General features: G+C 44.8%; 1 protein-coding gene and 1 pseudogene across 3 annotated transcripts in view; both read right to left on the bottom strand.

Moving 5' to 3' along the window:
• Positions 1-12757, bottom strand: part of Elmo1 (engulfment and cell motility 1) — a 513908-nt gene that overhangs the window by 278349 nt on the left and 222802 nt on the right. The window lies entirely within an intron of this gene.
• On the bottom strand, positions 3713-4631 carry LOC126501670 (60S acidic ribosomal protein P0-like; annotated as a pseudogene).

Here is a 12757-nt window from a genome sequence, read left to right on the forward strand (position 1 = left end):
GGCCCTGACATTCAACTGCAGGCTGGCTGCTTAGTGGACAACTGTCAACAAAGTCAGACATTAGACAGAATTAAGTAATCCTTGAACAGGCTTTTTAAAAATGTTTAATGAGACCCTGAAAGGAAATGCCATACTAGCTTTTTTGCTTTATTCATATTTCTAAAAAGATGACAAGCTATGGCTACAAAATTCAACACTGTAAGAGAAAGCAGCTATGACTTGAGATGTGCCAGGGAGCAAAAGCTGACATATTCCCTGGCTCTTGTTGTTTTTAATTAAAAGAATATCTTTTAAGTAGAATTTTTAAGAGTAAAAACAAGCAGCTGACTTATTAAGAAAAAAATAATTTTAATCCCTTATTTAAATATGCAAATTGAGTCACTCCAGATGTTCTGAATGCATTGTTAATATCTGTGAGCATCGCAAGAGAACGGTGCTTTACATTAGGAAGTGAAGACACTTCAACTCTTAGAGCCTGCGATTTACAATTTTGAATTATGACTCTTACGAAACCCCACAATTCAGAGATGATTCTCAGCTCACACTGAAAATTCTGTAAGTTCTATTTTTACTTAGTAGGACTCAGAATTAACACTACCATCTTTCATTGATTCTAAGAAGCCTTTTCTCACTCCTCCAAATTTTAGTGTTTCTAAACTTGGGGGAAGAGAGATTTTTGCAAATTAATTGTTGTCAGATAGACAGCCATCATCATTTTCTCTGCTTGTCCAGGTGTGAATATCAAAAATGTCAGTATCAAATGAGCAGAGTGGGTACCAAGGTCTAGATGATAGCCCGAGAGCATGCGGAAGAGTTTCTAAGGCCAACATCCAAGTGGCTGCCAGGCTGTTTCTCTCCATCCTTAGCCCAGAAGTTGCCAGAAGTGTGCTGCTCTAAAGACTCACTCGAGTGTAGCTGGAGCACTAATGGGCTTCTGCTCTGCTTCAGATCCTTTTAAAGCTGTGCCGCCAAACCTCACAGCAGCATCGGGGACAAACACTGCAGTGATGCTGAGTCATTCAGACATACTGGACTCAAAAGATAAGACTATCAGGAATGGGGCTGGAGAGACGGCTCAGTGGTGAAGAGCACTGGCTGCTCTTGCAGAAGACCGGGGTCCAGTTCCCAGCACCCACATGGTTGCTCTATATTCCAGAGGATGCAACCCTCTCTTCTGACTTCCATGGTCTCCGGCATGCGTGTGGTGCATATAAACAAAAACACACATAAAAATTAGAGATAAATAAAATACTTTAAAAACACACAAAAAAGAAGCTTCAGAGACAAGTTGCAGCTGAGATGTTTCCCTTGTACTTTTCGTTTATAAAACTGCTAAACGTACACGTTTATGTATCTCTGAGTCCACCAGAGCTCATACAATGGACATAATATTTTTTAGAATATCTAAATAATAATAGGCATTGGGTGATAGTTCAAAAGGTTGCACTGGACATAATGTATCCTTCATTCAGAGTGGCATGTTGCACAAGGACATATGGCCATCTACATGTAGATACACAGAGAGAATCAACTTATTATTATTAACTACAAGTAATTTATTAGTTTATTCCTAAAACCAGACCTTGTTTCTCTTTTAATTTATGAGAACCTGTAAAGTGTATTGAGCTTAAAGAATGTATTTATACCTCACCTTCCCCTGAGTATAATCGGTGCTAAATAAAAAACCTGAAATTCGTCAAAAAAAAAAGCCAGGAATAATCCTTGCCTCTATTAAAGAGGAAAACAAGCCCTAGAGGAAAGTGCTGGGAGATGCCTACTGTGTCAGAGCTTTGGAACTGTACACTATTGTCCGTCCAGGAAAAGAAAAGTTTCGAGATTAATCACACACTATTTCAAAAACATTTTAGAACACATAGAGGATACAAACGACCAGATAGTACTAGGAGCCAGGGTGAGAAGAGCCCCCAGCAACCATCCTGGAGATAGTTCTCAAAGACAGTGTGTTTCAGGGCCACGGTGAGGACAACATCAGAACAAACAAACAACAAACAGCAGTTCCCTATAGACACCACTGATTCCAGATGGGTCTCTTGTCACCTTCAGCTCTGAGCCTCTTCTCCTTTGAAACACCCTTTTCTTTAGAATTGTGTGAAGGCTGAGGTGAGAGAGACTGTGGTTTTATCTAAAAATTCCAACCAAACAAAAAGGTCATTTCAAACTGAAGTGCTCTTCAGAGCCACTTAAGATATTTCAGAAACAAAACTAACTCGTAATGCCCAGGAAATGCTCTCTTGATGCTTTAACATAAGACTAAAAGGCATTTCAACAAGTTTACATTTCCCTGTCTCCCGGGGCCCCATCCAGACACTAGGATTGTTGACTACACTTCTCTCCCTCTTTTGGAGGCTTCATCAGTTAAACGGGAAAAAGGTAAACTCCGTCTCAAGATTCACAACATGTGCCCAGCTAAGCTGTGTCAGTCAGTTGCCAGTGACTGTTTCTGAGCTGAAACATTGTCAATTCCAACAGAACTGGAACTCAAGGCAACGTTCAGTCACCTAACTGTGAGCACCCTGCAAGCAGACACGTGCTGAGGAAGAAAGGCAGCAGCTCCTTGGGACACTTGAGGCAAGCCAATAGGATCCAAGTATTCCTACAAATACTCAGTACAGCAAATTGAGGCCCCAAAGGCGATATTCACAGAACCCACCCTGTTCTCCATCTCAGCTCTGAGCAAGTCGATCGTTGCTGTGGGGCCAAGGGGGTAGAGAGCTGCAGGGAACCTGGGTCCTGGTGAGGAGAAACATGGGAATGGACATGCAGAAGCTTCTGTTATAGCAAACACATTTTGTAAGACTTTACTCTTCAGTGAAATGTGAAATGCTATTTCTGTATTATAACGTAATCTGACTTATACAATATCTCTAAGAATTACATCTACAGTAGCTCAGAATTTAAAACATACTCCTTTAACTCTAGAGACACACGCTGCAGTTAGAATGGAGGACAGCAATATCATGCCCTGTTCTCTAACTTCACCAGTAGGAGAACCAGGGCTGGAGCTCCCCTTGTGTGGGACACTATCTGCTGGCCTGAGTGACCACCTGAGTGTCCAAGGAGGGTCACTGAGGAGACATATCACAGTGACTATGGATGGAAGGAAACAATGGATTCAATGTCTAAAACTCCTTTGATTTCCATTGGAATGTACGGTTTCAAATATTCCTGTGGTTATAAATAGGACCAATAATCAGAGAATTTATTTCAAGTGGAATAAAGAAGATATATTTCAAAATCTCAGAGTCCTGATAATACTTTTGAGGATAATAATTAAAGGAGGGTCTCCGAAAGGATTTTGTAACAACCATGGACTCCCACCTCCTCTGACTGCTTCAAGGCTTGTGACAACATCTGGCCTCAGTAATCCTTAAGGGATATACACGGGGTAAAACCCTGCTTGGATATCAGCTTGTTACATGCAAAGCCTAGAGAAAATTGCATTCCTTCTAAAAGGCTGCTCTCTTCCCTGTTGGCTCCATACAGAACCTCGACGACCATAAGCCAGAAAGATCATTGAACACAGCCTGCAGTGGTGGCTTTGGAAAGGTCAAAGACAGACCGCCACAGTGGAAATGATTCTAAGCCTGCATGCTCACATCTGCATATCTTTTATATTTTTTTTTTAACAGAAGTAAGCTTTTATTTCCATGTTTCGCAGACTAAGCTATCTGAGTTGGTTGCTTTGAGAGGGTTAGTCAAAGAGACCAAATCCCATGTCCTCATCTGATTCCTCCGACTCTTCCTTGGCTTCAGCCTTGGCTGGGGCTGCAGCAGGAGCAGCAGGGGTGGCAGCAGCCACAAATGCAGATGGATCAGCCAAGAAGGCCTTGACCTTTTCAGCAAGTGGGAAGGTGTATGCAGTCTCCACAGACAGAGCCAGAACCTGCTTGGACCCGTTGATGATCGAGTGTGGCAGCAAGCAACAGTCGGGTAACCAATCTGCAGCAAACACTGGCAACATTCTGGACACCCTATAGTGAGAGTGCAGAGGCTGGTCTGTGATGTCAAGCACTTCTGGGTTGTAAATGCTGCCATTGTCCAGCACCTGCTGGTTGATCAGCCCAAAGGAGAAGGGAAAGATGTTCAGCAGCGTGGCTTCACTGGCTCCTACTTTCTCTCCAGGTTTTATCAGCTGCACATCACTCAGAATTTCAATGTGCCCCTGGAGATTTTAATGGTGATGCCTACAGCCTGGGGGGAAAAAGAGGTTGTCTTGGGCTGCAGACCAGTGTTCTAGGCTGGCACAGTGACCTCACATGTGGCAATAGCACCAACATGGGCAGCGACTGGTACCTTATGGGCCAGCAGCATGTCCCTCATCTCAGTGAGGTCCTCCTTGGTGAACACAAAGCCCACATTCCCCCGGATATGAGGGAACCGTTTTTCCAGGGCTGGGCTGTTCTCCAGGTGCTCCCGAATGGCCTTCCGCATCATGGTGTTCTTGCCCATCAGCCCCACAGCCTTCCCTCGCAGGGACATGTGGATCTGCTACATCTGTTTGGAGCCCACATTGTCTGCTCCCACAGTGAAGCATTTTGGGTAATCATCCAACAGTTGGATGTCTTAAGGAAGTCGTTGGCCTTCCAGGTCATCCTGTCTTCCCTGAGCATCACAGCAGTGACTCGGGGATTGCCCACTCAGGGTTTAAAGTCGATGTCATTCTAATGAGGACACTGGCGAGAGCCACATCTGCGTATCTTTTGATGAAACATACGTGACCTAGCTTGGGTCACATATAAAACCTTATAGCTATGGAAAAGACAGTATACACACAGCTCCACTCCAGTCCTGCATCTGTTGGAAGCACTTACCCAATTCCTTAACAAAGTGGGTGAGACCCTGACTAATGGCTTAAATCTTTTGTCATGAACCTTGCCCAGCTTACCCCAGCTTACATACACATCTCAAGAAAATGAGTTATCCATCCCAGGGGTCATGCCATTCCCGCCATGAGGGTGTCACCAACCAGCTCACTTTTCTGTTGTTAGTATAAACACTAAAAGGTCCCACTTCATTGAGACACCCACGAAAGGAGGCAAGCTTACTTCTGTTTATGATGCCTGGGGAAAGATAGTAGCAATCCGGTTTAATCATCAAAACTTGAGGCCCTAAGCTTCAGCTGGAAAAGAAATTGAACTGGCTTATGATTGTTTTCTAAAGAGTCAGCACAGACACTGTGCCTAAAAAGAAAAGGATCAGTTTACCCCTGGGCATCTGGACATGTCAGCCAGAAGCTTCGGAGCTCATCAGCCATCTGCATTGAGCAGCTGTCTGGGGACGAATGTCAGGTCTCTCATAATCCAGCATCAAGCAATTGAGTTTAAATGGCATTGCTGGCTAGATGTCCAAGGGTGTGTGCGCCCACTGGGTCCCTTGGGTAAAAACTCCCTACGCTAGCACCTGGTTCTACTCATTGAACGGTAGCCACGCTATGATCTACGGCTGAAAAACTGATAATTACGTGGCAGAGAGAGGTCAGCATGCGGCTAAAATGAAATCAGCTGCCCCACAATACAGTCGAGTCCACCTGAGACACTGCTTTATCACCCTAAAAGCGCTCACACGGGGCCTCACAGGGCAGTCTCGCCTCTGTCACCGGCCTCTAAATGCAATCCCCGAGGCCTATAGTTTTTCACTATAAAAATCACACTGCCTTAGAACACTTCAGATTTAAACCGGTTTCCCCGATGGGTTAAGAATGCCCCCAAACACGGCAGAGTGGGGAAAGCCAGAGTAGAGGGAACACACAGCAAGGCAGTGGGGAGGACAGGGAGACGGGGAAAAGAAAAACAGCACATTACACTTCAGAAGCAGGAAAAACAAGGAGGAAACGGGAAAGGGATTTGGGGAGAATGTGATGGGTGAGCATATCAGTGTGTGTTCCTTCCAAACTTTTAATCTGGGCTTCACAGCAGGCTGTCCCCCGGAGCGACCATCTCACAATACAAACTGGCCACTGCCCACACTGCTTTAAGATAGTCCAGCAAATGTCACTGTCCAGTTGGAACGGGACGACGGCACTGGCACATCACAGAAGGCGTTGTCAGGCTTGGAGCAAGTCCTCTGGCCTCCAGGGCGAGGGAAACCAAATCGCTGCCTGGTCCAATTGCCCTGCCACAGACCCATACACAGAGTCCCCTTCAAACACTTCTCAAACCTTTGCTCCCCCTCTTCCCTTCGACCAACTCAATAGCCAACAAACGGCCCATGCTCCTCACATTAGAATGGACAGCATCTCCAGTCTCAGGGCAGAAGAGTGGGCACGCTTTTAACTGGAAGTTCGCCTGTGATGTTTGAAAATGACTGTTGATGGCAGTGGGTGACAGATTAGACACACAATCTCTGAGTAATATTTGGAATGGCAGAGCAGAGAACAAAGCTAGTTTCTAGGGCTTGCTATGGGAGAGGATACACGATTTTTATTTTACCAGAAAGAACTTTTGGGGAGAGTCCAGCAAGCTGCATAAATTAATTTCAAGGTGGCCTTTTACAACTCTGTACTAGCACAAGCTCCCCAGAGACTCCCAGACACTATCCCTTCACTGCCATTTCCTATTCAGAACTTCCTGAGAACAGCAAGGCATCACGTAAGAGGACTGCTTCCGGATTGAAGGCCTGCTTATCTCCTGATCTCTGGCGGTGACAAAGCCCTTCCATGGAAGACACTGCTAAAGAACAAAGAGAGCAGAAGGCAACAGCCAGACTAAGAGCCATGAACATCTTCAAACACCCAGGTAATACACGCGGGAAAGAGAAGCTGTTAAGCGCAAACATGCTTGGTTGACTTGTGTTTATAAATGGAAAATAACAGAACCACAATATATTGAATAAGTAAAAACATCAAAGCTGGACCGAAGAGATGGGATGGCTCGGAGTACTTTCTGCTCCTGCACAGGACCCAAGCCCAGTTCCCAAGACTTACACTGGAAAGCTCATAACTGCCTGTAATTCCAGATACGGGAATCTAAAGCCCTCTCCTGATCTCAGCAGACACCACACACAGGCATGCAATGTGCACGTGATTAAACATAAATTTAATATTTTTTTAAATATCAAGATGTATGGCAATGCATCAACTCAGTGAAGGGAACAACTTTAAGGTGACTGGGAATAACAAAAACAAGAAAACACTGTGACATGGTGTGTCTAGTAAAACAGAATAATTTCTCCTGGTGATGATAAAACCTAGAAAGAATCAGAGAATAAAAATAGCAATGGAAACCTAGAACCAATCATTGTCTTGTCACTGCTACTGGTACAAACACAAAAATAGCAAGAAAAATTAAAGAAAATAAAAGAACATATTTCATGGCTTTCAGAAATATGTATAGTTTACGCCAAATGATTCTGATAAATCAGTGGGAATACACAGCTCAGTGACAAGGCATAGAGCTGCTATAGCAGCAGAAAATATTTAGGGAGCACTTTGGGTACATATTTCAGGGGGATGGGGCCCCACGCAGAAACAGACACACCCAGTATGTTTAAAATCAGGTAGCAGGAGGAAGTGTTCTCAATGGGATTGAAATGAAAAGCCTCAAGGAATCACAGGTCGCCTTTCCAGCTGGGTACTTTGATGGATGGTCAGTCCTCTAAGCACAGCCTGCTCTAAGGAAGACTGGGGGCTGACGTAATAAACTTACTTTTCTCTGCCCTGCCTGGAAGCCTTTTGCACATATGTAGCTGGCAAATTCTCCTGACACCATAGCACTGGCTATGAACCACTCACCAAGCAAGACACACCAGCAGCGAGAACAACAGAGCAAGGAGGGTGCAGGAGCACCACGGGAACGGGGCTTGGCATCACCGTTCCCCAGCAACAGAGCAAATTAATTTTCCTTTCCAATTGGAAGCATAGATGATTAGTGATATTCAAGTTACAGCACACTAATTTTGAGAGCGTGCCAGGAACCATAAGCGGAATGAAACCTTAGGAAATAAACAAAGGTGACCTTCTAAATAGTAGCTTCATTTTGAAAGCCTACCCATATTTGTTTTCCTCTGCTGTGGGTTTCATTTCATTCCCGTCCCCGTGCCGAGGACGTCGCTGTGACAGTTGTCCAAGGTGCACTGCCAATGAGTGGCTGTCTGAGCCGCTGGGGGACTAAGTCCTGAAAGTGCGTGGGCTCCTCCAGCCCTTTAGGTTGACTTGTTGTTTAATACTCAGTGTATACGAAGGCCAAGAGGAGTCATGAGTGAATGAAACAATATAAATCCATACCTATTTTACTTCTATTTCTGGGGTATATATATATTTGATTAAAATCAGTTTCCAGAACAACTCACAGACAGAAATAAATTTCCTCCTCTCAAAATCAATGCCGGTAGGGTCACTTGGATGGGAAGTCAGAAACTGGAAGGCTCGCTCTAGTAGGATGGTTAATGGGATGGCTAATGTCTTCATCTTTTTTTTCTGTTCCTTTAAGGAAATGCCACTGATTGAATACATTATTATTGATAGAAGCTAATTTGGCCCAATATTCCAGAGACTTGGAAGTTCAAGATCAATCTGGTGAGGGCTGTCCCAAAGGCTGTGTGACGGGAAGAAACAGTGCATGTGGTAGATAGAAGGACGAGGCCTTACCATATCCTTTGCATCCACGCCAGTGATAACTAAGCCACTCTTTCAATAATCCCCCTAGTCCACTCATGAGAGTGGAGTCTGTATGGCTGAATGACTTCCTTAAGGTCACGCTTTTTTTTTCCTCCCGAGACAGGGTTTCTCTGTGTAGCTTTGGAGCCCGTCCAAGAACTCTCTCTGGCCTCAAACTTGATCCACCTGCCTCTGCCTCCCGAGTGCTGGGATTAGAGGCGTGCGCCGCCTCCACCACCTGACAAAGGTCACGTTTCTTGATACCATTACAATGGCAATCGCATTTCAACCTGATTTGGAGGGGAACATTCAGAACACAGCAGCTAATTTCGGCCGTCAGCTTGAGTAGACCATGTAATTGCCCGCATCTGGTTAAGCACACTTCCTTCCTAGGTCTGTAAAGTAGGTGACCCTCCCAATATGGTGGTCGCCATCTAGTCTAGTAAAGACTCAAGGAGAACGGAAACCGTGAAGGGAAACAAAATCTACACTTGCCTGCTTGGCTCGGGCATGGGTCTTCTGCCCTCGGGCTTCTACTTCTCAGACTTCAGGTTCATTGGACTCAGACCATCAGCTCTCTGTGCCCAGGCCTTCCATGACACAATGAGCTGTCCTGGGTTTCCATCTTGTAAGAGGCAGGTGAGAAACTCCTAAGACCCATGTAAGCAACTCCTGATAGTTAGCCCTCTCGCTCACTCCTGCGTCCTGGAGAACGTTAACTAATACTGAAAATCACTTCACTTCTCTTGTGCTTTTTGTAGGAATTTAGCTCAGAATCCACCGAGAATCACCCTAAAAATCCTGGAGGAGCACTCAAGACTTGGTATATTTTGTCAACATAATATAACCATGCTTTTCATGTAGAGGTTAAAATTTGCAAAAGAACTCGGAGCAAATGAAGCAACGCTCTGGTTTTGTATCCTGACTCGGAGTGCCCCCCATTTTATACAGAGAGTTAAAAGCAGAACTCACAGTATTTCACTTTAAAGAAATAGCAATTGAACCACAGACTACAGAGCACAGGAAGACCATGAGAACAGTGTTAAAAGTCAAGAGACAGCACACATCCCTTCATGCTGTGATGGAGGGTCCTTTGCCTCTACTCTGTTCCTTAAAAAAAAAAACCTAACTGGAGTCTAATCATGATATAATATCAGTCAAACGCAAACGGAAGAACAGTTTCTGAGGCACCTGACCAGAATTCATGAGAAGGCAGCACACGCTGCTGACAAAGAAACATGTGGAGCTTGTCTGGTGGCAGCTAGTGCAGTTGGAATCCCCAAAGGAAAGGTAAGCATTGGTAGAACGCCCAGGGAAACCAACCAGTTACCTGTGGTTTGCAATGCAACAGAGCTTTAACCTTTAGCTGAAGCCTTAGTTTTCTTCTTGTGTAATGGGTTAGCTAATCACACACATTAATTCCAAAATAAACATGCATGAGTTCAAAGCAGCAGAGAACTCCTCCTTAGGAGGAACAAACAGCTGTGACTGTCTGTCCATGCCATTTAATCCGCAACAACAAGAGCAGAAACATTTTCATGCCAAGTTGTTATCAGATTCATCAGGCTGGGTCAGAAGAAGCAAATATTTAGGAGAGGTTGGGTGAGGGGCTGGAGAAGAGAATGCAAGGCCATGCCACTTCCTCAAGAGCCTGCTCCTGGTGTCAGCTGGAAAATAATGACCTAAAGAAGTCACGAGACATTAGCTGCAAAACAGAACTGGAACAACCGACTTATTCTCAGGTAGAAGCAGGACCCTGCCCGGCAGGGGAAAGTCAGACTGAGGGGTGGGGTGCACAGTAATGCATCCTGCCCTGGAAAGATGAGAGCCCAGCCGGGGCCTCAGGAGTTCATGTCCCACTGAAGGCTTGGCCTAGTTTTCACAACCACTGTCACTGCAAACTCCCGTTCAGTATCTGAGAGGTGAGCACAGCAACAGCAAACTCTGCAGTGACGCACAAAGAACAGTGGCTTTACCCAGAATGCATCATGGCAGACCTTTCCATTCTGCCTTAGGGTCCTGATGTCATAAAACTCTGGTTACAGACTCTTGAACACAAAGTTAAGCTGCAGATTCTCAATGTGCTCTTGGGGAATTAAATCTGTTATTGCTGCAGCCCATGGGAGTAGAACAGGTTTGCACAGTAAAACTAAGAAATGTCACCCCAACAGAATTTTGGAGGAACTGTATGATTAACAATGTTTACAAAGTTAATACTAGAAATCAAGATACATTTCCACAGAGCAAGGATAGCCGAAGATAGAGTAGAAACCTGAACATCAGCAAAACAGGCAGTGAGCTGCACTCCTCAGGACACACCAAGGTCGAAGAACACAAAGGAAATCAGTTCTGTGGGTTCTGACAGCAACTGAGTGCAGAAGGATCCTGCACCAGGGAAAAAGATATGAGTGACACTTGGTGAAATTTGAGAAAGACGGAGTATTGTATGAACCGTAAAATTTCAGGGTTTACAACTGTACTACTGGCCTTGTTAAAGAAGTGTAAGCCACAGTCTCTATGGACACAAGTCCCAGGGCCTCACCATGCCTGCAAAAGTGTTAGAGTGGAGGAGAATGCACATGTGTCTACGCACACATGCAGAGACACAAAGGCAGAAGACACCAGCCAACGAATGAGCAATGGAATGGGAAGTGTGCGTTTGGTTGACAGTTATGAAAGACTTCCTTCTTCCTGGACTATTTTTATACCTTTTCTCCAATCTGAAGTTATATCAAAATGAAAAGCTAAAGTACAATGGTTACTGGCATCAGGGTGCTGGTATACCACATTGTGAGTGCAATGAATGAATTCTTTTAGGCGGCTGTTTTGTGTGGCTGATCACAATAAAAATAGTGATGACAAGCACCCATGTCACAAGGCTCACAACTGCCTGTAACTTCAACCCCAGGGAAGCAGGCACCACTGGCCTCCACAGGCATCCACACTTGTGAGCACATACACACGTACAGGTACATACAGGTACACACAACTTAAAATAATACAATTAATGCTTCAAAAATAAAAGTGATGAGAGATTCCAAATCCCTGATTTGGGAGACCACAGTTCCTGTGGGTATAAGTATGGATATCCTTATATATGGCTAGAAGTAGCACAAATAAACTTCCCTGGGAGGACATCTGCCTGCCCAGTGACCAGTGACATGCCTAAGACAGGCCCGGCTCAGAGGCCACCAGATTCTCCACATCTCTCCAGATGTGATTAAAGTATGGGTTTGGGGAGTGGTTCTGCCGCATGTCTCAAATGAGTGGTGTTTACCAAGCTGCCCTCCCTGCGGCCATCCCATTTATTCAGTGTCATTTGAACAGCCTGCCTTTGCTGGAGATGTCTTTGCCCTAAACACATAGGTGGGGTCGCCTTTGAAGTTCTCCATACCAGCCAGGGGTTTTGACAGACATACACACCTAGTTAGCAAGCAAGATGCCAGTTGATTTTAAAGTAAACTGAGAAGTGTATATGAAGATTTGTATCTAGGACACAGCACTGCATTCCACGTAGAAGAAAAACGTTTATCGCTGAGATGGGTATTGAACAAGGCAGCCAGGACAGACGGAATTGGTTATTTTATCAGAGAAAAGAATACCATATACATGTTTTCATAAAGTTTTTTTTTTTTTTTTTTTTTTTTTTTTTTTTTTTTTTNTTTTTTTCTTTTCGAGACAGGGTTTCTCTGTGGTTTTGGAGCCTGTCCTGGAACTAGCTCTTGTAGACCAGGCTGGTCTCGAACTCACAGAGATCCGCCTGCCTCTGCCTCCCGAGTGCTGGGATTAAAGGCATGCAGCACCACCCACCGCCCGGCTTCATAAAGTATTAAATGTTTTAAATGTGTGTGTGATAACATGTAAGATATATTTCCTCCCTCTCCTCCGCCCCATCCCTTACAAACAAAAGATAAAGCAACTTTGCTGTTTGGTTTATCCAAACTGAATCAGACTCACATGAGTGAACTAGGGAGGGGCTTGGCGTTAACCTCCTGTCTGCTCTCATCTCTGCTCAGAGGCCCAGGGAGTGCGTGCAAAACTGCGGAGATGCTGCCATCTAGTGGCAGCAGCAGGCAATAAGCTCCACAAGGAAGGTCCCTCTCTAAGCACCCCCACCTAAGACATCCCTGCCATTTGATCATA

This window comes from Alexandromys fortis, unplaced genomic scaffold, assembly GCF_014885135.2.
Source record: "Alexandromys fortis isolate MF-2015 unplaced genomic scaffold, M_Fortis_MF-2015_v1.1 scaffold_5, whole genome shotgun sequence".
NCBI lineage: Eukaryota > Metazoa > Chordata > Mammalia > Rodentia > Cricetidae > Alexandromys > Alexandromys fortis.